This window comes from Spermophilus citellus (assembly GCF_964194105.1).
Source record: "Spermophilus citellus genome assembly, chromosome: 2".
NCBI classification, from domain to species: domain Eukaryota; kingdom Metazoa; phylum Chordata; class Mammalia; order Rodentia; family Sciuridae; genus Spermophilus; species Spermophilus citellus.
Genome location: NC_138183.1, coordinates 22,634,813 through 22,661,593, shown reverse-complemented (window position 1 = coordinate 22,661,593; position 26,781 = coordinate 22,634,813). Strand labels below are relative to the sequence as shown.

The following is a 26,781-nucleotide window of genomic DNA, read 5'->3' as shown; positions in this document are numbered from 1 at the left end:
TTCAAATTTGAAGATGAAATAAAAACCTTCCACAATAAACAAAAGTTAAAAGAATTTATAGCTAAAAAACCAGCACTACAAAACATCCTGGGCAAGATATTTCATGAAGAGGAAACGAAAAACAACAATGGAAACCAGCAGAGGGAGGTAGCACACTAAAGGAAAAACTAATCAAAGAGGAAAACCAAGTCAAGTTAAATAACAAAAATTAACAAATAAGGCTGAAAATACAAACCAGGGCTGGGGATGTGGCCTAAGTAGTAGTGCACTCGCCTGTCATGTGCGAGGTGCAGGGTTCCATCCTCAGCACCACTAAAAATAAAATAAAGATGTTGTGTCCACCAAAAACTAAAAAATAAATATTAAAAAATTCTCTCTCAAAAAAAAAGAAAGAAAAGAAAATACAAACCATATCTCAATAGTAACCCTAAATATTAATGGCTTAAACTCACCAATCAAAACACAAAGCCTAGCAGATTGGATTAAAAAGGATCCAACAAATGCTGTCTACAGGAGTCTCATCTGTTGGGAAAAGACATACACAGACTAAAGGTGAAAGGTTGGGGAAAATCATACCATTCACATGGACTACAGAAGCAAGCAGGGGTTTCCATACTCATATCAAATAAAGTAGACTTCAAACCAAAGTTAATTAAAAGGGATAAAGATGGACATTACATACTGCTCAAGGGAACAATATATCAACAAGACATAACAATCATAAATATATATGCCCCAAACAATGGTACAGCTATGTTCATCAAACAAACTCTTCTCAAGTTCAAGAGTCAAATTGACCACAACACAATAGTCATGGGTGACTTTAACAATCCTCTCACCACTGGATAAATCTTCCAAAAAAAAGTTGAATAAAGAAACTGCAGAGCTCAATAATATAATTAATAACTTAGACTTAACTGCATATATAGAATATTTCAACCGGCATCAAGTGGATACACTTTCTTCTCAGCAGCACATGGATCCTTCCCTAAAATAGACCATATACTATGCCACAAAGCAACTCTTAGCAAATACAAAAAAGTAGAGATACTACCATGTATTTTATCAGATCATAATGGAATGAAATTGGAAATCAACAACAAAATAAAATAAATAAAAATTTATGCATCACATGGAGACTGAACAATATGCTACTGAATGAACAATGGGTTACGAAGACATCAAGGAGGAGATTTAAAAATTCTTAGAGGTAAATGAGAACATAGACACAAGATATCAAAATCTCTGGGATACTATGAAAGCATTACTAAGAGGAAAAATTCATTGCATGGAGTTCATTCCTTAAAAAAAAAGTCAACAAATAAATGACCTCACACTACATCTCAAAGCCCTAGAAAAAGAAGAACAAATCAGCAGCAAAAGCAGAGGCAAGAAATAATTAAAATTAGAGCAGAAATCAATGTAATTGAAACAAAAGAAACAGTTGAAAAAATTGACAAAACTAAAAGTTAGTTCTTTGAAAAAATAAATAAAATTGTTAGACACTTAGCCATGCTAAGAAAGAGAAGGAGAGAGAGAACTCAAATTACCAGCATACATTATGAAAAAGGCAATACCACAACAGACACTACAGAAATACAGAAGATAATTAGAAATTATTTTGAAACCTTCTACTCCAATAAAATAGAAGACATTGAAGGCATCGACAAATTCCTTAAGTCATATGATCTGCCCAGATTGAGTCAGGAAGATATACACAACTTAACAGACCATTATCCAGTGAGGAAATAGAAGAAGCCATCAAAAGATTACCAACGAAGGAAAGCTCAGGACCGGATGGATACACAGCTGAGTTCTACAAGACCTTTAAAGAAAAGCTAATACAAATAATCTTCAATTTATTTCAGGAAATAGAAAAAGAAGGAGCACTTCCAAACTCATTCTATGAAGCCAATATCACCCCGATTCCAAAACCAGACAAAGACTCTTCAAAGAAAGAAAACTTCAGACAGATATTTCTAATTAACATAGAATGCAAAAATTCTCAATAAAATTCTGGCAAATCAAATACAAAAACATATCAAAAAATTGTGCACCATGATCAAGTGGGATTTTATCCCAGGCATGCAATGTTGGTTCAACATATGGAAATCAATAAATGTAATTCATCACATCAATAGACTTAAAGATAAGAATCATATGATCATCTTGATAGATGCAGAAAAAAAAAGCATTTGACAAAATATAGCACCCCTTATGTTCAAAACACTAGAAAAACTAGGGATAACAGAAACATATCTCAACATGTAAAGGCTATCTATGCTAAGCCTCAGGCCAACATCATTCAAAACGGAGAAAAATTGAGGGCATTCCCTCTAAAATCTGGAACAAGACAGGGATGCCCTCTATCACCACTAATATTCAACATAGTTCATGAAACACTGGCCAGAGCAATTAGAGAGATGGAAGAAATTAAAGGGATATGTATAGGAAAAGAAGAACTTAAACTAGCTCTATTTGCTGATGATATGATTCTATACCTAGAAGACCCAAAAAACTCCACCAGAAAACTTCTAGAACCAGTAAATGAATTCAACAAAGTAGCAGGATATAAAATAAACCCCCATAATTCAAGGGCATTTCTGTATATCAGTGACAAATCCTCTGAGAAGGAAAAGAAAAAAATTACGCCATTCACAACATCCTCAAAAAAAAATAAGATACTTGGGAATCAACAAAAGAGATGAAAGATCTATACAGTGAAAACTACAGAACCCTAAAGAGAGAAATCAAAGAAGACCTTAGAAGATGGAAGTATCTACCTTGCTCTTGGATAGGCAGCATTAATATTATCAATGACCATACTACCAAGAGCACTATACAGATTTAATGCAATTCCAATCAAAATCCCAATGGCATTCCTCATAGAAATAGAAAAAGCAATCATGAAATTCATCTGGAAAAATAAGAGACCCATAATAGCTAAAGCAATCCTAGGCAGGAAGAGTGAAGCAGGTGGCATCACTATACCAGAACTTAAACGATACTACAGAGCAATAGTAACAAAAACAGCATGGTATTGGCACCAAAACAGGCTGGTAGACCAATGGTACAGAATAGAGGACACAGAGACTAACCCACAAATTTACAATTATCTGATATTAGACAAAGGTGCCAAAAACATGCACTGGAGAAAAGATAGCACCTTCAACAAATGGTGCTGGGAAAACTGGAAATCCATACATAACAAAATGAAATTAAACCCCTATCTCTCACCATGTACAAAACTTAACTCAAATGGATCAAGGACCTAGGAATTAAGCCAGAGAGACTGCATCTAATAGAAGAAAAAGTAGGCCCTAGTCTTCATCATGTGGGATTAGGCCCCAACTTCCTTAATAAGACACTATAGCACAAGAATCAATAAATGGGATGGAATCAAACTAAAAAGTTTCTTTTCAGCAAAAGAAACAATCTTTGAGGTGAACAGAGAGCCTACATCCTGGGAGCAAATTTTTACTTCTCACATATCAGTTAGAGCACTAATCTCTAGGGTATATAAAGAACTTAAAAAGCTAAACAAAAAAACAAATAAGCCAATCAACAAATGGGCCAAGGACCTGAACAGACCCTTCTCAGAAGAAGATAAAAAAATCAATCAAAAAATATATGAAAAAATGCTCCTCATCTCTAGCAATCAGAGAATGCAAAGCAAAACCATTCTAAGACATCATCTCACTCCAGTCAGAATGGAAGCTATTAAGAATACAAACAACAATAAGTGTTGGCGAGGATATGGGGAAAAAAGGTACTCATACATTTCTGGTGGGACTGCAGCCAATTTGGAAAGCAGTATGGAGATTCCTTGGAAAACTGAGTATGGAACCACCATTTGACCCAGCTATTCCTCTCCTCAGACTATACCCAAAGGACTTAAAAACAGCATACTACAGGGACACATCAATGTTTATAGCAGCACAATTCACAATAGCTAAACTGTGGAGCCAAACTAGATGTCCTTCAGTGGATGAATGGATAAAAAAATGTGGCATATATACACAATGGAATTTTACTCAGCATTAAAAAAGAACAAAACCATGGCATTTGCAGGTAAATGGATGGTGTTGGAGAAGATAATGCTAAGTGAAGTCAGCCAATCCCAAAAAAACAAATACAGAATGTTTTCTCTGATATGAGGAGCTTGACCCATAGTGGGATTGGGAGGGAGAACATGGGAGGAATAGATGGATTCTAGATAGGGAAGAGGGGTGGGAGGGAAAAGGAGGGGCAGGGGATTAGCAAGGATGGTGGAATGTGATGGACATCATTATCCAAAGTACATGTATGAAGACTTGAATTGGGTGTCAACTTACTTTATATACAAAGATATAAAAATTGTAGTATATATGTGTATTAAGAATTGTAATGGGGCTGGGGATGTGGCTCAAGCGGTAGCGCACTCGCCTGGCATGCGTGCGGCCTGGGTTCGATCCTCAGCACCACATACAAACAAAGATGTTGTGTCCGCCAATGACTAAAAAATAAATATTAAAAAATTCTCTCTCTCTCTCTCTCTCTCTCTCTCTCTCTCTCCCCTCTCTTTAAAAAAAAAAGAAAAATGAGAAATTATATCTCATCTATGTATGATAATTCAAAGTATATAAGTGCATTCTACTGTCATGTATAACTAACTAAAACAAATTTTAAAAATTTAAAAAATAAATCACAGCCATTATGAAAAACAGTTTGGAGTTTCCTTAAAAAGCTAGAAACAGAACTACCATGTATCATCCAGCAATCCCACTACTAGGTGTATATAGCCAAAGGACCTGAAGTTGGTAGGTGAAAGAGACACCAGCATGTCCCCATTTATTGTAGTACCGTTCACAATAGTTAAGATATAGAACAATCCAGGTACCTGCCAGTAAATAAATAGATGCAGAAAATGTGGTAATATACACAATGGAATGTTACTGTCAAAAAAATAAATTGCAGCAATACGGATGGAACTGGAGGACATTATGCTAAGTGAAATAATTCAGGCACAGGAAGACAAATACTGCATGTTCTCCCTAATATGTGGAAGCCAAAATATTGAATACAATAGTGGTCACCAGATGCCAGAAAGCAGGCAAAAGAGAGAGGATGGTTAATAGGTATAAGAGTACAATAGGGTAGGAGGAATCATTTCTAATGTCCTATAGCATACTGGAATAACTACAGTTAACTAATTAATTAAATATTTCAAAATAGCTAGTAGAACAGATTTTGAATGTTCTCAATACAAGAAATGATAAATGTTTAAAATGATAGTTAATCTGATATGATCATAATGAATTGAATACAAAATTGAAATGTCACACTGTACTTTGTAAATAAAATTACTATACATCAATAAAAATAAAAATATATTTTTAAAAATCTTTTTTACTTCTTCACCTTGAGAAATTCCTTAAAAAACAAAAGCACATTCAAGGGAGTAAATTCCATGATGTGGTGACAATAAAGCAGAATCCCATACTTTTATCTGGACATGAAGGATAGTATTTAGAAAACATTCTGATTCGGTACAGTGTAGTTACAGAGGAAGTCATGAGATCTGCACAGGAGGGAGACAGGGCAGGTACTTCAAATGTACTACCTAATCACTATAATCTCAAGAGGAAGGTGTCATTATTCTTATTTTAAGGAGAAATAAACTGAATCTCTGAAGGTTAAGTAAAATGTCTAAGGTCACTCAACTCTTAAGTAATGGAGTGCTCTTTGCACTCTGACAATTAGTCTCCTGTGTTTTGAACACAATGCTGCTTTTTCACTTTACCATAACATCTCACCAGCAAAATGAGCTAAATGCTCAGCAAGGTACAGATGTACAGATTTCCTCAGAATATGCCTCATATTCCTTTGCATTAGAAAATGCTCAGTAGTTGGACGGGAGACGTGGACTTGGTGCTTCAATTACCTGCTGGATTCATATCTCATTTTGAGCTATTAGGAAAAGTAGATATGATGCATATGTCATAGATTTGGGGAAGATCAAGTAAACAAAAGTGAATGGCACTGCTCTTTTCCCACTTGAATTCTGAATGCACTGAGAGAGAGAAAAAAATGAGCAGATTAGAGCCAAAATGCCGCCTTTATTTCTACCAAAAGTAGATGGAGGGGCATAGCTTTAGGTCTGTCTCCCAGCCAGGAGGGTTTGCCTGTATAATATGTACCCCAGAATTAGGGTTGTGTACCACAGGCCAACTGGGCAACCTTGGGCCTTTCTCCACAGGGGCTTGTGTCTGTTAATGTACAGCAGAGAGGTGCCAACCAGTATGTGAGCTTCGGTCAGCAAGTTTGTTCCTACAAAAAGAGAGTGAATAAAGCACTGAGCTTCACAGGCCCAGTTCCTTCTCAAAAAATCTCAAATCAGAGTATTTACTCTACCCCTGACTGTGTGAAAAGGTTCTGAAGAAAGAATCTAAGTGGAGCATGTAGGGGGGGAAATTTCCCTTATGAAAACCAGGAATAAGGAAAATGCATTACCTCCCCATTGTGGTTTAGATATGAGTTGCCCCCTGAAAAGTTCACATGTGAGACAATGAAAGGATTTTCAGAAGTAAAATAATTAGATTATGATGGGTGTAACCTAATTGGTGGATCAATCCACTGATAATGGATTAACTGGTCAGTAACCGTAGGCAGGTAGGACATGGCTAGAGGAGGTAGGTCACTACGGGTGTGGACTTGGGGTTTATATTTTGTCCTTGGAGAGCAGAGCTCTGCTTCTTGGTTGCCATGTCCTGAGCTGCTTTCTTCCACCATACCCTCCCATCATGATGTGCTGCCTCACCTTAGGCCCTATGGTGAGTCGACTGTGGAGTCGACTGAACCTCTGGAACCGTGAGCCAAACAAACTTTTCTTCCTCTAGGTTGTTCTTGTTGGGCATTTTAGTCACAGACATAAACACTCCCTAAGAAGTTTCATTGTCTAATCTAATGACACTTGCTGACAAGGCCTGGGTAAAGGAGACCCTAATGAACCAAACCTGGAAAAGAGTGTCCTTTAACCAAACCTGCATTCAAGCACCCAGACCTAGAAGGTGAGCAGGGCAGTGGATCAGGAAACCAAAGAGGAGCAGAGAGCTGTTCACCAAAACAGAGGATGACCAGGAATAGTATCTAGTGCTTGGGTGTGAAAGTCAGAGAAATGGGAACAGGAGTCAAGCAATAGCAGTAATAAGAAAACACCTGAAACCAGAGCCATTGCCTGTGCCTGGGTTTTATAAGCCCACAGCAGCATGCTACATTAAAAAAGGTCCCTAAAATCATAAATCCAAAAATGGCTGGATTTCATTAAACCTCTAGGGCTGCTCTTTCCACAGATGTGACAACACAGTTGTTTATGTACCAAATCAGTGACTCTCAAATGACATCTTTTGAAAGAGTTGCTGGCCTGTTACAGAATCAGTCAGAATAATTACTAAAAGTACAAATTCCTAGATCCTACCCCTAGATAATTGACTCAGGAGTAGGTCTACACTGGAGCTCACAAGTCTGTTCTTAACAACCTCCCCAGGCAATTCTTAAGTGCAGCCACAGTTTAGGTACCTTGTTCTAGCTGGTACCATATCAGGAAAGGCCACTAAAAATCATAAAGGAGTGGTTAAGATTTTGTCTGGGCTTTGCAGCAGGGTGTAAACCATTCCAGACCAGGAGGTTCCTCTGGGCACCTGAGCTATCTCTGGAGACGAGACAGGGTTCTCTCCTGATATGGAGGGCTCCTCACCATGAGGCAGACTCACTTTCATTGTAATGATGCAGCAGGAGACAGAGGGGCTGGCTGGCCTCATAGCCTTCCCAGCACTTCTTCAACAGGGAGCAAATGTTTCACAGAGGAAGCCCATGTCTCCTAGTATTTTGATCGTTTTTATTCCAGTACCTCACTTGCTTCTGGCTGTGAGCATTCGGATATATCAAGATAGGGGCCAGGGTTCCAGGAATAGCCCCCTCATTCCATGTCCCTCAATCATTCCCTGCTACCTAACCATGGTGTATCTCAGAGTTTATAAACTATCTACAGATAAGTGGTGTCCCAACACATATGGTATACATGTATATGCACATATACATGGTCTAAAAATTTTATGTCAAATACTTATTCCTTTAAAAAATGCAGTGCTTTGCACAGAAAAGAAAGGCTTTTAAACAAAAATGTGGGAGGGTCTTGGGAGTTCGGTCACAGCTGGAGGCCTGAAGGTGTTGGGGGGATACAACGATGACGACGACTATGACAACGGTGGCCCCGGTCATCTGAGCCTCCCAGCCATGGAGGCCTCAGCGCTCAGGCAGCAGCAGCAGCAGCAGCTTGTGGCAGCTAAGATCAGGAACCTGTCCTGGGTTGAAAAATACCAGCCACAGACACTGAATGATCTCATTTCTCATCAGGACATTCTGAGTACCATTCAGAAATTCATCAGTGAAGACCGACTGCCACACCTGCTTCTTTATGGCCCTCCAGGGACAGGAAAGACGTCCACCATCCTAGCCTGTGCTAAACAGCTGTGCAAAGACAAAGAATTTGGCTCCATGGTCCTGGAGCTGAATGCTTCATATGACGGAGGAATAGATATTGTTCGGGGGCCAATCCGGAGCTATGCCAGCACAAGGACAATATTTAAAAAAGGGTTTAAGCTAGTGTTCTTGGATGAAGCTGAGGCCATGACGCAGGATGCCCAGAATGCCTTGAGAAGAGTGATTGAGAAATTCACTGAAAATATCAGATTTTGCCTCATTGTAACTATCTGTCCAAGATCATCCCCGCCTTACAGTCTGGGCGTACAAGGTTCCGGTTTGGTCCCCTGACACCTGAACTCATGGTTCTCCGCCTGGAACATGTCATAGAAGAAGAGAAAGTCAATATAAGTGAAGATGAGATGAAAGCACTTGTGACTCAGCGGAGATATGCAAAGGGCTCTAAATATTTTGCAGAGCACCAATATGGCCTTCGGGAAGGTGACAGAGGAGACTGTCTACACCTGCACAGGGCACCCACTCAAGTCTGATATCGCCAACATTCTGGACTGGATGTTGAATCAGGACTTCACTACAGCCTACAGAAATAACATGGAGTTGAAAACTCTGAAGGGTTTGGTGTTGCATGACATCCTGACCGAGATTCACTTATTTGTTCACAGAGTGGACTTTCCATTGTCAGTTCGAATACATTTATTGACCAAAATGGCAGACATGGAGTACAGGCTTTCTGTTGGCACCAGTGAGAAGATTCAGCTGAGCTCCATCGTTGCTGCCTTTCAGGTTACCCGAGACCTGATTGTGGCAGAGGCCTAGGTGCTCCAAACCCATCTCCACATCTCAGGCCCATCACTGACTGGAGAACGGAGGACTCAGTTATAGGTGTGGCTGTGGGATGAAGCCAGTCTGCCCAGGTCTTGGAAAACTCTGGTCCAGGAGTGGACGGGCAGATATTTAAAAAGCACTCTCTGGTTGTTTGAAACACCAACATAGAAAACAATTTTAACATATACCTATCTTATCACACTGCTTTTTACTTTTTTAGTATTTTTACCCTTTAGTGCTTGGATAACAGGAAATTGGCCGACCCCATTTTGGTCTGTAACATGAGGTTTTCAAATCTACTGTGGTCCGACTGTCTTTCAACTCAAGGAAATCACCTCCCAAGTTTATCAACCTAGTATTTGGCATTGTCTACTTCATAAACAGGTGCTAGTGACTTTCTGGCCCCAACTGTTCTATTCTTATAAAACAGTGAACACTTTAAAAACTCATCTTTTTGTTTCCCCTCTTGCAGTAGAATTTGTAGCAGGTCTCAGGAAAAAGGAAAAAACTTGAAGTTTTAAATACAGATCTAGTCTCTGAATCATGCCATCCTAGGCCATTGCTTACACTTGCTTCATACTGGGAGGGCCTGTCAGATGAAGCTCAACCCGAAACCTGGACCTGCTCAAAGGACTGACCCTACAGTACAGTGGTCTCTTTTACAGTTTTGCTTAAAGCAAGGCTAAAGCAGCTAGCTTGGTACTCACCACAAGAGATGCTGCTTCTTAGCCAGCATTAGAAATGCTGACTTATCTGTAATATTACTGAATAAACTTTCTTTTAGGCTGTTCCTTAAAAAAATGTGATTATACAAGTTAATAGCATGTGGTTAGCTATGTAAGAGAATAAGAAGTTATTACCTATAAGATAAAATATAAAGAAAAAAGAAAACAGAGAAGGAAGAGAAGCATCATTTGCTTTTTACTTCAACAAAGTAAACTGATCCTAGCAGTAGTTAGTTACAAGAGCCAAAAAGGAAATATGCTTCCCAAAAGTATGCCTCATCTACCATGTGTTCAAACCCCGGGCCAACATTCGTCCTAGTCCCTCACCCAAATTTTAACAATATATTTTCAATCCACTCGATCCCCACCAAATAATGAGCCTGCTGGTATGGAAACTTCCTTTCTCAGTGGAACTGAATGTCAGCTTAAGTCTTCCAACTTGAGGTTTCAGTCCCCTTGCTGTCTGCCGTCCCCTCACTGTGGACATCCTCGAGGGGAGTCTCCTGCTCTCCTCCCAGCCATCAGCCCCCGTGTATCCCCTTAATGAAAATGATCAACATCCTTGAGTGTTCAGTAGAGGAAAGGTCGTGTTTTAGACACTGTCACCAAAGGGAATAGAAACAGAAGGAGCTAAAATGTTACCACCCTCTAAGCTGACCCTCTCACTCTCAGAGCTGAAATACAAGTCATATTTCCTTTTCCTGAAGCGCTTCTTCACAGTAGCTAGCTAATTTTTGTTAAAAGTAATTTACATTTGTTTCCTCTTATTAGTTAAGTTGGCCCTCCTTTAAGTCCTTTTAGGCAATTTTTATCCATTGTTTTTTTCTCTCGGGACCTATTTCCTTCAGTTTTCATACCTTTTATTATTCTAATATCCTGAAATAGTGAAGTTTCCAAAAGTGGCTAAATGACTAGCTCCTTCCTCCAAGTGAATGCTAATGCAGAAGCCTGATGTATAAAACAGTAAGGAGTTTTGGGAGCTCCTCTGTTCTCATAAGTGAGAGAAGCAGAGTTGGGTGTATGCTCAAAAGGACCAACGGAGGCTTCCCAAAAGGACCTTTCCTAAAATCCAGGGATCTGTAAACTACATTTTGAAAACACTTCTGCTAAAAAAAAAAAAAAACAAATTGTTTAAATGCCAGATAAAAAGATAATTTCTACTCTGATTTGTAATGACACCATGCCTGAATAGATCTAAATATTCAAAATTAAATAAACAATGAGTAAAACAATATAGAATTAGTGAAAAACTACTGCAACCAAGAAAGGAGCTAAACACAGGGCATGAAAACCGAGAGGAAAAGTGGATTCTAAAAAGTAACTTATAGAAGAATCAGAATAACATTATGGTAACTAGTTACCTTGTAGTCCCAAACATATAAGAAGATATGACCTTTGTAAAACAGAGACAGGAAGCTTCAATGAAGCATATGGTTAAATGAGATTATACAGGAACTAGCTGAAATAAGGAAAAAAGTACAACAGAAGTCAATACACCATAACGAGATTTGAATCTTCATTGGGCTGAGGATGTAGCGCAGCAGTAAAGCATACATTTAACACAAACAAGACTCAGTTCAATCCTCAGCACCACAAACATAATAATAAAAATTTTTAAATTTCTGTTGAAAGAAGTAAATAGTAGTAACATTGTATAAAACTAGAATAATGACATTGAAAACAAATTTAAGAAGTCATCTCTGCTCTGAGAGGAAATGAGAACATAAATTTTAACAGGAAAAAAAACATTTTTGAGAACAGGGAATAAATTTTCAACCTAAGTATTATTATAGTTTTTCAAAGAAAAAAGTCAGAAATATTAGGACTCAAAAACAGTGCAAATTAAAAAAGAAAAAAGAAACTGGAGAATGAATTTTTTTGGAACAAAAATGAAATGGGAGTCCTGAACTATAAAAACAACAAGGTTCACCATGTTCCAGGAAAACTTACTGAAATAGAGACCATTCCTAGACATGAAAGCGCAAACTATTTTAATTATGTGGATAAAGAAAAATATTCCAAAATGTAAGAAGAAGAAAAATTTACCTAGAAAGGAAAATTTTCAAGCTTGCCTCTATCTTTATCACATGCATAAATTCCAGAAAAAAAAAAGTGGAGTTCTATCTGTAAGAGTTTGAGGGGAAAAAAATAAGGAACCAAAATTATAAACTGAATCAATTGTTTTTTCACAAACAAGCAATATGAAAAATTTCTCTTGAAAGGATACAGCAAGAATGCCTCAGATACACCCTTTGTAGAAATGTCCTGAACTACATTCTACAGCTAACATGGTTGAAAGAGAAGTCAAGGCAGCAGCAGTCAAATATGGAAAATCACATTCAATTGTTGCAAATATAATTTTAAATTTTCCCTTAATGCAAGCATAAAGTTTTTATTGGTGGTAAGTTAATGGACGAAAAACCATGACTGACCCTCTTCATGAAAATTACTAAAAATACCAGAAAATGAATTTTTAAAAACTTACCTTAAAAATGGTAAGAAATAGACAATCCTCAGAAAACAAAAACTAAAGAGGAAAAAAAAAACACCTAAAGAGATAAGTAGAGAACTAAACCCAGCTGTGTCTTGAGACATTTTCTGAATATGTGTATCCTTAGGCTTCTGTTTCTGCAGGCTCACAGGTTCCAAAGGACAGAAGACATGTCTCACTGGCGACGGACAATCTCGTGAAAGTCTGCCCAGAGAACAAATATATTCCCAAAGTGCTACACGACATGAGAGTAAAATGAACAGAACCAAACTCACCTCCCACACCCAGGGGACAGCAGCGAAAGTTGCCCATATGAAACCTCAGAGATGAGTTAAAGAGGGTAAAGAATCCACTCCACAAACTGGCCTCCACAGGAGTCTGAAATTTTCACTAATGGGATGATACAACAAACCTAAAATTGAGGACTTTAAGTTTTCCCAGTGGGTTTTTGTTGAGGGCCACAGCCGAGTCGGGATGACGAATGGCATTTTTGCCAGAACAAGTGGTTGAGAGGTGACCCAGCAAGCTATTGAGATGATGATAGTTATGTTAAGCTGTGTATTCAATTGTATATTAGACCCCTGCTGTCCAGCCTCAGCCTGCTACTTTGGAGTTCTCACACTGGGATTCCTGGGGAGTTCGCAGTTGGTTGGGGAAGTGCTGGAGGAGGGATTTCCGGTTGGTGTGTGGTATGTCCCGGGAGAAGGCCGCGTACATGGCATTCGAGGGAGTGTGGAGAATAAAGGAGTTCCTGTTTTGAACCGACAAGGCTGTGTGGCAGCTAGGTTATTTTGTGCCCAGCCGGACTGTGGCAAGTTTTCAAGACCCTAAGTTCCTGGGAGAAAGCACATGTTAAGTCTTTTTTAGAATGAGCCAAACCTAAACAGATCTCAAAGAATTCCTACCAGAATTCAATCCAAGAACTATGAGTAGCTTACAGTAAAATCATCATCATCATCATCATCATCATCATCATCATAAGGAAATAAATAAATCAATAAATCACAAGGAAAAAAGTTACCATAAGAGAAAGTGCAATAACAAAAAAAAAAAAAAAGAACAGCAAAGTCTAGATACTAGAAATATTAAGCACACCATCTGAAAAAAGCATGTTAGTTTAAATTTTCCAAAGAAATAAAGCATTTAAATTTGATTAAAGAACAAAAAAAATTAAAATAAGATTTGAAAAAGAGACAAATAGAGCTCTGAGGAGCAAATTAAAATCACAGCAATGAAGCAAATGCTATGAAGGAGTTGAAAATGACACACAGATGGAGGTCTTAGCAAAATGCTATGTAGTTATGAAGAATTAACTTGGTGTGCTTCTTAGAGGGACAGAAAGATGGAAAACACGAAAGAGAAGCTAAGGCACAGAAGACAGAGTCTAAAACGTGTAGTTGGAATTTCAGAAGGAGGGGAAAAACAGAATGGGGAGGAGGTGAATTCGAATAAATAATGACAAGCAATTTCTCAGAACTGGATAGAAGGAACCAATGTACAATTCCAGTGAATCCCAATTGGGATACATAATAATAAACCATAACTAGATTCATCATAATTAACCATCAGAACACTAAAAAACCAGGGGAGAGTTTTCAAACAGAAGCCAGAGGGAAAAGACAAATTAGTGTCAACGGAGTGACAATGTTAAATAATGTCTAATTGCAAAAACAGAAGACAGAAACAGTAAGATAATATACTCAATATGGTGAGAGAGAATCATTCATTCTAGCATAATATATGCAATGAAAAAAGATTTCAATGGGCTGAAAGTGTAACTCCGTGACAGAGTACTTATTTAGCATGTGCAAAGCCCTGGGCTTGAAATCTAGCATTGAAAAAAAAAAAAAAAAAGAAAATTGAGAATTTGCCTCCAGTGGATCTTCAATAAAGAAAATTCTAAAACAGATTTGACTAACAGAAATACATAAGTTGGGGCTGAGGTTGTGGCTCAGTGGTAGAGCACTTGCCTAGCATATGTGAGGCACTGGGTTTGATTCTCACCACTGTTACATATCAATAAACAAAATAAAGGTCCATAGACACCTAAAAAGTATTTAAAAAAAGAAATAATATAAGTGATATGTAAATTTAAACGTTCTAGTAGCCTTATTTTTAAAGCAAAAGAACCCAGATAAAATAATGTTAATAATTTTCTTTTTAATCCAGTATATCCAAAATATGATCATTTCAACATGTAATCAAATAAAAATCATCAATGAGATTTTTTTTGTACACAGTCTTTGAAACCCAGTATGTACTTTACCCTTGCAGTAGACATCAATTCGTGCTCCATATCCATATGACTAGTGGTTACTGTGATGTTCATTATTCTGCTAAAGAATATCAGTGAAAGGATGGCAGGTGGAAGGGCTGAGATACAGAAAGGGATAATGCAAAAACAAGTAGCAAATACACGGATAAACCTGAGGAGCTAAAGGAACATTGACTGTACAAAATAATAATGTTTTTGTTAGAAACTGGAAGTTATGGCAAGTTTTAATTGGGTTTTGTTTAAATAAGATTGTAGCAAAAATACTACATAAGGAAATTGTGTGCTTACTACATTAAGAGGCACCCAACATCTATTAAATGATAGCAAGACTGGGTCAAGGTGAAACAAGGAGATCCTTCAATCACAAAGTTCAATTTTTCCTGCTTTTTGCCAAAAAAAAAAAAAAAAACAATCTGTGTTTTTTTGTGATACTTTGGCAGAAGAAACAAGTATGAAGTCTCTTAGACTGTGTTTGAGAAATAATAATATTTCCTGAAGTATAGCCCTAAGGAATATCTGATCAGAATTATTTGCATATTAATAATTCTTTTCCAAAGAAACTAAAACCAGGCACTGTGACTCATACCTATAATCCCAGCTATTCCAGAGGCTGAGGCAGGAATTATTGAACCCAGAAGTTTGAGGCCAACCCGGACCAAAAAAAGAAAAGAAAATGCATCAGAATCACTCCATGAAATTTTTTTAATTATTGAAAAGAATTCAATCAGAATTAATCAATAATCCCCATAGCAAACAACTATTGCTACTGAACCCAGATCTCCTTGGAAGTTCTGTCATTTCTTTGCAGCCACCCCACCCCACCCCAAGCTTTCTGTGTTTCTGCAGCATGTGCCCACACCTATGACTATCTTCGTAAAACCACTGTCAGCCTTAGAAGTACGTTTGCCCACATGTACAGTGAGTTGGAAATATCTGAGACTTTAAAACCCATGGGTAGCTCTCAGTCAATGACTGATTTGTGAAAGCCCAACTCCCTTGCCTTAAATTGGGACAAACTCCAAGCTATAATTTAAGATCTACAATTCTGTATGGTACATCTGAGGCTATAAATTTGCCTGAAATTGAACCCTAGCTTGGATGTTTCCCTCACTGATGTGCATCTCTTATTCTCTCTCTTCTCTCTCTGGAAAGCAGTTCCCTAATATCATTTGCATATCAAGCTTCAATCTAGTGTCTGCCTCTGGAGAACTAATAAAAGAAAATCCCTGACTTTGAATGCCACTCTACTTCCAGAGTGAGTATGACACACAATTCTACATGCTCATGTGCAAAACTAAATATGCACAAGAATCTTGCCTATTTTCATTTGAAGTCATTTGGTTTTATTAGTTATAAACAATAAATAATTCATGGTGAATCCACAGTGGATCCACGCAGAGCGTATACCAGTGAGAGTACAATACTGTACACAGCCCCGTGTTGATTCACACTATTGAAAACTCAGCTGTGCATCACTTTTCTAGATGTGTAAAACTTCTATGATTCTTGAATACAAGCAAATCCATTCCCCTTTCTGAAGACTGACTATGGCACTTATTGTTTCAGAGACAATGAGTCTAGTGTTTGGTACTCAGACTGCGTGTTTCAAAGGGAGTCTTTGTCTACTTAACACACACACACAAAAAAAAAAATTAGACTCTATATTTATTGGGAAAAGAGCAGTCCAGCAGCCTTCTCTGAAATAAACCAGCCCTGGCAGTCTTAAGTTACAACTGTTAAATCAATCTGTAGGTAGCTGCTTACAGTTCAAGCCAGAGACTGCTGAGAAGGACTTAGGAAAAAAAAAAAAACAGAAAAGAGAACCAGCCCTCACCCTTCTTTAAGCATTTTTAATCACTGGAAAACTCTTTTTACAATTATGTAAATGCTTTTCAAGCACATTTCCGCAATAACTTTTTATAAACCGCTTTTTCCAATGACACTATTTAAATATTTAGGAATACAATACGTGATGATTTGAGGCTCTGGAGACACGTGGTTGTGTTGCACTGTGCTTGTTTTTAAGAAGTATTTTGGAAATTATTTACTGATGTCCCTCATTGTCCTTTAGAGGAGACATATATACACATACAGCCACACATATGTCAATAATGTAAACAAGGTCATTAATAAAACATTTCTCTAACTTTATTTTAAGAGTGTAAATTTGTGCTATTGGACAGGGCTAGATATGCCTATCATGTATGACAGCTCTATTCAGGAATGCTAAAAATTGACCAAGCAAATGGAATATTCCTATGGCCAATGCCAGAGTACCTCACAGAAGTTCTTCCTGAAGTGAAATTGTCTTTAAAAAAAAAAAAAAAACAATTTGGAGAAGGAATAGTTGCTTTAGGTGCATCCATTATAGGCATACAATTAATGTGCTAATTAAAGTCACCCATGCAGCAAGGCCCAAAGTATAAATGAGCTGGACTGTGTTCTTTAATATAATCCACTTCTAAATCTATATGTATCTCCCCGAATCATTTTGGAAATATTTTATTATTTCGTTAAAGTAAAAGAAAATAATCCCAGAAGGCAAAAAAAAATTTAATTCAGTGTTCTAAAAACTAAATGCATCAAAATACACAGGAATTCAGTATGCAGCAAATTCTGTCTCAAAATAAAATAATAAAATAAGGGACTGGGTGCAGCTCAGTGGCAAAATGCTTGCCTAGCACATGTGAATCACTGGATTCAATCCCCAGTAAATTTTTTTTTAAAAATTATTTTTTAATTAAGTCTTCTCTTTTTACTATTTTGAAATATACATAATTAACTATATTATTGTTAATTGTTAATGCAAGGTAATTGATCACCAGAACTCATTTCTCCTGTCTCATTGAAATTTTGTACTTTTGGCCAGTATCTTTCCTTTGCCTGTCTACCTTCATGTCTACAGTCTCTGGAAATGATTTCCAAGACATCAGAATTTTTAAATTCTACATATAAGTGAGATCATGCAGTATTGTCTCTCTGTGCTTGGTTTATTTCATTTAGCAAAATATCCTCCAGATTCATCCATGTTGTTGCAAATGCCAGAACTCGCTGCTTTTTTAAGACTTAATAGTGTCCCATTGTGTATTTTGTCATATTTTTCAATCCATCCCTCTGATGATGGACACTAAGCTTGATTCCATGTCTTGACCATTGTGAATATGTTACAATGAACATGGGAGCACAGATGTCTCAACACACAGATTTCAATTCCTTTAGACGTGTACCCTGAAGTGAGATTTGTGGATTATATGGTAATTCTATTTTTTAGTTTTTTTGAGGGAATTCTATACTGTTTTCTAAAATAATTGTGCCTTATATAAATATAGGCTGCACTTCTTTTATTGAATTCATTCCTTTGACCCAAAGTCATTCACAAAACTGATTAAAATACTCAGGTGGTGGCTGGGGGTACAGCTCAGTTGTACAGCACTGCTCAGCATGCATGGAGTCCTACATTCAGTCCCTAGCATTGATGCTGTGGCATGCATAAGGCTCTGGCATGCTCCATGTATTATAAATAACTCAGCTTTATTCTAGGTTTTGGACAGTAGATATGTTTTCCCTTTGATACAATTCTGCAAGAAATGTGCTTCCCTCTTTTTAGTATTTGTATGTGTGATTATTATCCAAGATGATGTGGGGACACAAAACAAGGCAGCCATTTCTATTACTGTTTCTATGACATCATTACTGGTCTTAGCTTGGATGCAAAAGGGAGCACACCAGATTCCATTTAATACTTTGCCACTCTGTTATTGTACTTTAATGCATCATTTAATCTGCAGAAAGCTACAATAGCAAAGGCAATATTACATCCATCAATCCAAGAATGAGAGCACCAAATACATTGCCCAAGACAGCCCAAGTACCAGCAATCCATGGGGCTGGGATGCAAACTGCAGTGTATTTGCTCCCCAGTGAAGAGTAGATGTCAAGTCAACAAGAATCACAACTAGTTGTGCACACACAACAACTACATGAACAATGTGTGTTTTTAATAAATACTTTTCAATGGAAATGTGATGGCACATCATTCCTAAAATATTTGTAAAATAATATAATTGTACTAAGGGTAGGTGGAGATAAAAACAATCTTAGGTCTGATTCTATTAATACAAAAGATAAAAGACTCAATGTAAGAATCTTTGGAGGTTCAGCTTAAATAAGATTGAAATCAGTTTAAGTGCCACATTAGCTTTACCATTGAGAAAACTCAAATTATCCTAATCTGTTTTTTAAACTGCAATGGTATATCAAGATACCACTCAAATATTTGTGGTTTATTCTATCCCAAACTGGCATTGAAATTCTCTGTTGAGTGGATTTGGATTTTTACATCTCCTTTTTAGTATCTGGTTTAAAAAAGGACTCTCCATCACAGCAGGCACCAAACTTGAGAGAAGTAACAGGAAGGACTTGGAACATGTATTCTTCCTCAGTCCCAAAAGAGTTGCTGTTCTAGCAAGACTCGGGTCAGAGGGTTGGGCACTGCTGGGGCAGGTCACATGGCTGATCTGGGATGAACTTGTTTTGTGAAGAAACAGATTAATTGTAGCTATGAAGCTGTTGTTCCTGTAACTTTTTAGCAGTAGTTAAATCCATTCCAAAGTGACAAGCAACAGAAAAGAACATTCTGAATCAACTGCAGATGAATGGAGTTTTCCCCTGCCTCCTTGGGAATATTATGAGCATCTCACAAAAGGGGTCATATCCTGTTTCTTTCTCTTGTTGCTACAACTGTGGTTTGTATATTGGCTGTATCACTAATGTGAATTTATAACCCAAAAATGTAAAAAGAAAAAACATCAGCACTCCTTCACAAATATGCATTTTTCTTTCCCCAACTTTCAACAAGCACTGTTTTAAGTCATCCTTATGTTTGTATGCAGTGGAAGCCAATCCACACGTCTTTTTCATATCCTACTGTTAGCACAGAAGGTGAAATACTGACATAAATGAAGGGAGTTGCAAATTCAGCATTAATACAAAACAGGCAAACACTTAGGAAGGTTTTTCTGACTCAACAGTGCCCCCTAGTGTGACTACAAAAATTAGAATGAGCACAAGATCCAAAATAAATCAGGTAGGAAAAAAGTAAAGTAGAAGACATTAATACATTTAACTTTTTTTTTTTTAGTTGTTGATGGATCTTTATTTTTATTTATATACAATGCTGAGAATTGAACCCAGTGCCTCATATTCGAGGCAAGCACTCTACCACTGAGCCACAACCGCAGCCCACATTTAACTTTTTAAACTATCAAGATTTGTCTTTTCAAGTCAACCTATCTAACAAGATATATTTTACATATGTGTGTGTGAATTTGTGTGTGTATATGTGTGTGTATCTTACCAATAATAAAAGGGCGTTCTAAAAGATCAGATGCAAGTGGAAGGAAACGATGTTAAGACATGGACGATAATACAAATACGCTTTTTGAAAGAAAGGAAGAGAGAAAGAAGAGGAAGAAATTTGAATCTTACTGCCTCTAGGTCTGGAGGCAATAACTTGGGTAGTATGGCATTGTTCTCTGAGTCAATACCCAATTCTGTTATTCTCATAAGATCAAGTCTCACCAAGGTTTTCCTTGATCACCTACTAAAATTTATTACCTCTGGCCACCAGTGCAGTTCAGTTTTCTATTCAATAAATGATACTTTTGTTCCTCCAATGCCATGAAAGTGGAAATTATTTTTCTTTACTTAACTGATCATAGCTCTTTCCAGAAGTTTCTGATCTCTGAGAATTTACAGTATTGGAGAAAAGGAGGAGGAGGAGGAGGAGGAGGAGGAGGAGGAGGAGGAGGAGGAGGAGGAGGAGGAGGAGTAATGCTATGAACCCAATAAGGTACTCAGCCAACCCAAAGGTATTACCTAATGATCTAGAGTATGTCATTAAAAGAATTTCCTTTTTGCTGGACCCAATGCACAGGACATCCCCCATGCATTTTTGTCCTCCCATCTTCATTCTACTCTTGTTTCACCAAAAATTTATGTAGACTTCTTATCCCCTCTTTTTTGAATCCTCTTAATCTCAATACCCACTTCACTGTTTTGAAGAACTCTTAGGTTGGTACTCTACTGCTTTAAGTCGCATTGTGACTCCTATGTGAAAGATCAACAGAACCTAAATTATGTGAGAAGAGAAATCTAGGCCTGATAGAATAAGGGAAACTCTCTTAGTTTCATATGTGTTGCAAATTAATATCAAAACCCAACTGAAAGTGATTAAGAGTCCATTGTATACAACTCTACTTAAATTAGTATTTAATAAATTATATATGCATCTCTTCCCATTTGGATATCTTTAAAATTCTTAAGATTCCTTCCATATACTGCTTCAGAAATATATTTAGATTAATTCAACCACATTACTATGTGCAATATTCCATTTTTCAAAGTGGGTGTGGTAGCAGAACCATTCTGTATTGATAAAACAAATTCCTACATGTGTATGCACATGCTATCACAAAACCACAAGGCAAAAGGCTGAACTTCTGCATGTTTCACATCAACACAAAAGTCTTATAAAAGTCTGTTTGGGGCTAGGATTGTGCTCAGCAGTAGAGCACTCCCCTAGCATGGAAGGGACCCGGGTTCAGACCAAATAAAAATTAAAACGGCATTGTGTTGTGTCTATCTACACCTAAAATAAAAATAAAATATTGAAAAAAATTCTGTATGTTCTAAGTAAATAAGGATTTTAAAACTGTTGTGTTTTCGGGACTGTCTTTAGTAAAAGCAACATGACTGAGAATTAACACTTTGTTTTGGTTCCACTTAAGTAAATATATATGCAGCAATTCTGAACAGAAAGAACAAAGTTGATAAAGAATAGCAAATATCATCCAAACAAAATGAAAAGACAAATAGATCAGTAGGACAAAATTCATTCCTTGGCTATTGAGCAAAATAAACTTACTTCTAGAAAAGAAACAGTGTGCAGTCATACAAAGCCATATTAAAACTCTGACATATTCTCACAATGGAATACCAGCCAGCCATTTAAGATGATGTAGGTCTATACTGATTCAAGTGGGGAGAATTCTATCACGTGAAAAGGCAAAAAATATTTGTACATAAAACATTTTTATATTGTTTATATCTTTCCTACTCCTGAGTGAGTGTTCTCAAGTGGATAAACTCTCCCTTTCTTGACCTTACATTCTAGAAGTTCTTTTGTCTAATCCCATGTTTTCTCCCAGCTTCTGATGGAATGTGCCAACTAGATGCACAGATCTTTGAGGACATGTGTTTTTCCAAACTTTTAGGTCCCACACATCTCCAGTGGGGTAATACTGTAATTTAAGCCTAATTGTAGTTTTGTGAAGGGAAGTGGGGGCAGACCTTGATGGGGCATAAGTGTCATTAAGAAGGAGAGGACCTTGCAATATCTGAAAGCAAGAAGGGATGTTATCCCTTATTAGGGGGACCACTTCTGCAAGCTCAAAGGGCTTAGGGAAATCCAGAGATGCAAGACTTTGTGGAGGCATCAATATCAGTGTCCCCATCCCAGGTATCAGGGTCCCATTCTTTCTCAACCTTGTCCTTGCAGACCTGCCTTGGTTTAGATCACAATATAATTCTCTACCCTGGACCTTTGCTTTCTCTGCCTTGCAGCTATAGGAGATGAGTATAAGATACAAGTAGGCCTTCTGGCTTTCACAATTAGTTTGTAATTTCTAATTACTCTTTCTTAACTAACACCAGTCAGAGTGGATTAATCTCATCTAATGGCTTCAATGTAACTGAATAACCTCTTCAAATCCCTATTTTCAAATACAGTCAATCACATTCTAAGATATTAGGAGTTAGGATATTGATATATAAATTTTGGGAGGATAAAATTCAGCCTATACCAGCAGGTGATTCTCAAACACAGTAAAGTTTGAGAATTAGAAAAGTATAACACCAGAAAGGTCTACAGAGATGTGTATCAAACTGATCATTTATTACTAACAAAGATCCAAATAGTAAATGCAGTTACTGCTGGTCCAGACCACATTTTGAACAGCACTGCTATTGGTATATGGTATAGCAAAGGGATATTTACTATTACCTGGTATGTATAACTTTATGCAAATATATACTGTTGGCATTAACTCAGGGGATGAGGCTGGATGGGGTTTATACAGGAATATTTCTAATGTGCAGTTCAAAGAATAGAAAAGTGAAATCATATTTTTTCAAAAATAGAGTTCTTGGAAAACATTTGTGTAAAACATGTTGGAGCTCTTGTTTATCAGTGCCCTTCTTATGGTAGAATGCTTTCTCCAGATGTAGATTCCATTCAGTGCCAGCTTTTGCTGGTAGCTGAAAGATAACAAATGATAAGGGAAATAGGAAAGGAAATAGAAAAAGATCTTTATTAAATTCTTTTAGAAGCACAGCTAGCAGGCAATCTGATATTGAAAATAGCCTCTTGTGGACCAGGACTGCATAGAATAATTATTAATGTAGGTGGTACATTCCATCTAAACTTAGCAGATATGGTGGACATAGTTCTGACTCATGCAGAGTTACATGAGACCACCCCTGACTTGTCCTGGGCACTGTGCTACTATTGGTATAACGTTGGGGAATCCTTCTTCCCTTGCAATGAGGCAAGAAACAGGATAAAGATACAAGGAAATGCTACCTCAGCTAATCTATGTGCCTATTAGTGGCAAAGAAATGGGAGATGAGGGAAGGAGATGGAGTCACACTGGCAAGTGCTTCTTTGCTCAGGAAGCAGTAAAATGCTTGGAGCCCACACCTAGCTCACCATATCTCACTCCAGGTGCCCCCGTGCCTTCTGAAAAGACCTTCCTATGGCCTTCTGGAGAGGCAGCCACTTGGCTTAGCTCTCCAAATAGTGCAAGAGCAGGCCCTTGTTTACTAAATACACCGAATTAAATCAGTCATGATTTTCCTTTTCTGAAGCACTCAGTTCTTCATTATGACACTATTCCCACTACACCAAGTACTAGTCACAGACCAATTATTACTGTCTGGAGGGAACTGGGTTTCTGGCAAGTTTCATTGTAGTTTAAGATCCGGAGAAGCACTGCTGCCCTGGAAATGCACACAGGTTAAATAAGACACCATGGGGCTGTGCCCCATGGGTAGGCGAGATTGCAAGCTTGCAAAGACACAATTGAGACTTATTAGTAAAAAAAACTTCTCTTCCCAGAAAGTTTTCTAAGGGGAATTTTAAATGGAAGTGCAATTGATTTCTCCTTTTAAGTGGCAGTGAAATATTGAGACATAAATGTGGCTCCAAGTACTAATAAAAGGGTTCTAGGAAATTACTCACAAGTTTAAGAAATCCACTTTTGATTTTTTTTTTTTGTATCTCAAATACTATGAAGTTTCATAAGACAGAAAAGTGATTAAAAACAATATTTCTATTGAAAACTATACATTTTGCTCCACAGTTATGTTCCTCCAAATGTGACCCTTGGAGGACCTGCATGAGATTCACCCAGAGTACTTGTACCAGTGCAGCTTTCAGGTCCCAGCCCAAATGGACTGAAACATGATCACTGAGAATGAGGCCCAGGAGTCTTCATGTGTAACAAATTCCACATGTCATTGTTATCTACACTAAGGCAGAAAATAAATGTCTGGACTCCTACAATCCACAAAAAATAGTGTGGATTTTGCAATCCCTTCTACACAGTGATGATTTCTGCCATTCTCAGAGCAGAACTGTCATGCCTTTGGAATAAACTTACCACTCTTCCCAAATAGGCAGTGCTCTCCTTTTATTCCTCCATCACTGCCCCAATCCCTAAATCAGTTCAATATCTTGTGCTCTTACAGCTTCCAATTTCCAATTTTTCCATATCCTCATCAACACTTATTTCCCACTTGTTAATTATGGCCATCCCGATGGGTATGAAGTGGTACCTTGTTGTGGTTTTGAGTTGTATTTCTCTAATAATGTGAGTAACTTTTCATACACTTATTGGCGGTGTATATAGCTTCTTTGAAAATACCTATTATTTTACCCAACTGTTAAGCTGAATTTTTTTTTGTTATAGAACTATTTATATATTCTATATATTAGACTTTAATTAGATTTATTTAATTAAAATCTAATATAGAGGATACTATCAAGAAGTGGGGGGAAAAAGAAGTCCACAGAATAGAACTACATAGGATTGGCAAGATTAAACTGTGGACTTCCATTCTTTGGGCTGTCTTGATAATGTCCTTTGATGTTCAAATTTTAAATTTTCGATTGCGTCCAATTTAACTATTTTTTTTCCTCTATTGTTGCTTGGGTTTTTGGTGTCATATCTAACAACATTTCATATCCAATATCTGTTTCTTCTAAGTTTTCTAATTTTGGATTAATTCCTTGATCCATTTTGAGTTTATTTTTACATATGATATGAGGTAAGGATCCAACTTCATTCTTTTGCATGTGGATATTCTGTTGTCCCACCGTTATTTGCTGAAGAGACTATTCTTTACCTGCACTGAATGCTTTTGGCACCTGTGGGGGGGGGGGCGCAATTGACAATAGATGTATGGATTTATTTCTGGACTCTCAATTTTATCCCTTTGCTTTACATGTCCATCCCTATACTACTACCATAATGATTTGGAGTTTTGTTTTTGTGTTTTGGTGCATTATAACTATGCATAATAGGAGATTTGTTGTTAAATATTCATACTTGTACATAACATAATTTGGTCAATTTCATTTCCCAATACCTCTTCTTTCCTTCTCCTCTACACTACTGGTATCCCTTCTATTTTTCTAAGATTTCCCCCTCCCTCTTTTTTTTTCCTCTTTTTTCTAATTTCCACATGAGAGAAAACATATGACTAGAGACTTTCTGAAATTGTTTTATTTTGCTTAACATAATACTCTAAGGTCCATCCATTTTCCTACAAATAACATAATATCTTTTTCCTTTATGATTGAATAGAACTCCACTGTACCACAATGTTCTAATTACTGTACCTCTGTAGCAGGTATGGAAATCAGGAAATATGAGTCCTCCAACTTTGCTCTTCTTTAAGATTTTTTTCTTTTTTGTTATTTAGTGTCCCTTAGAATTTGATATAGAAAACAATACTTTGGGATTTTGATATGAATTACACTGGATCTGTAGATCACTTTGGAAAATATTATTTTAGTAATAATGAGTCTTCCAATACAAAAAAGCAGAATATCTTTCCATTTAGTTAGGTCTTCTTTGATTTCAACAGTTTTGCAATTTGTAGTGTATAAGTCTTGCAACTTTGCAACTGCTAGGACAAATTTATTCCTAAGTATTTTATTCTTCTTGATGCTATCTTACGTGGAATTTTTTTTTTTTTTTGTACTGGGAATTGAATTCAGGAATACTTTACCACTGAACTACATTCCCACCCCTTTTTAGTTTTTATTTTATACAAGATCTTGCTAAATTGCTTAGGTCTCCTTTTCTGAAAATTGTTTACAGTTAGTATATAGAAATATTACTAGCTTTTGTGCATTAAACTTGCATCCCATAACTTCACTGAATTCATTTATTAGCTCCCTTTCTTTTCTTTTTCTTGGGTTGTTTCCATTTGTTTGTTTGGTTTGGTTTGGTTTAGGATTTTCTTGTCATCTATGAACACAGATAATTTACTTCTTCCTTTCCAATTTGAATCATACAAACTATCAAATATCACTCAAGAAGAAACAGAAAATCTGTACTGACCTGTAACTATAAATATATATATATATATATATATATATTTATATATATTTTAAAAATCAAAATTTTTTTAAAAAACTAACTTCCCAAAAAGGAAAATCCCAGGGTCCAGTGGCTCCACTAGTGTATTCTACCAAGTATTTTAAAAATCAACACCAATCGTCTAAATAGAAGGGGAGAGAACACACCCCAATTCGTTCTTTGAGGTCTTATTTCCCTGATACCAAGACCAAAGAAATCACAAGGAAGCTATAAACTGATATCCCAGTATCTATTCGATGGAACAGAATTAGGAGATAA

General features: G+C 37.0%; 1 long non-coding RNA gene and 1 pseudogene across 2 annotated transcripts in view; both read left to right on the top strand.

The window, feature by feature from the left end:
• The window catches only part of LOC308642952, a 1,001,730-nt gene that overhangs the window by 922,625 nt on the left and 52,324 nt on the right, over positions 1–26,781 (top strand). The window lies entirely within an intron of this gene.
• Positions 8,275–9,297, top strand: LOC308642296 (replication factor C subunit 5-like; annotated as a pseudogene). Its single transcript has one exon. The product of its transcript is annotated as a replication factor C subunit 5-like (transcript).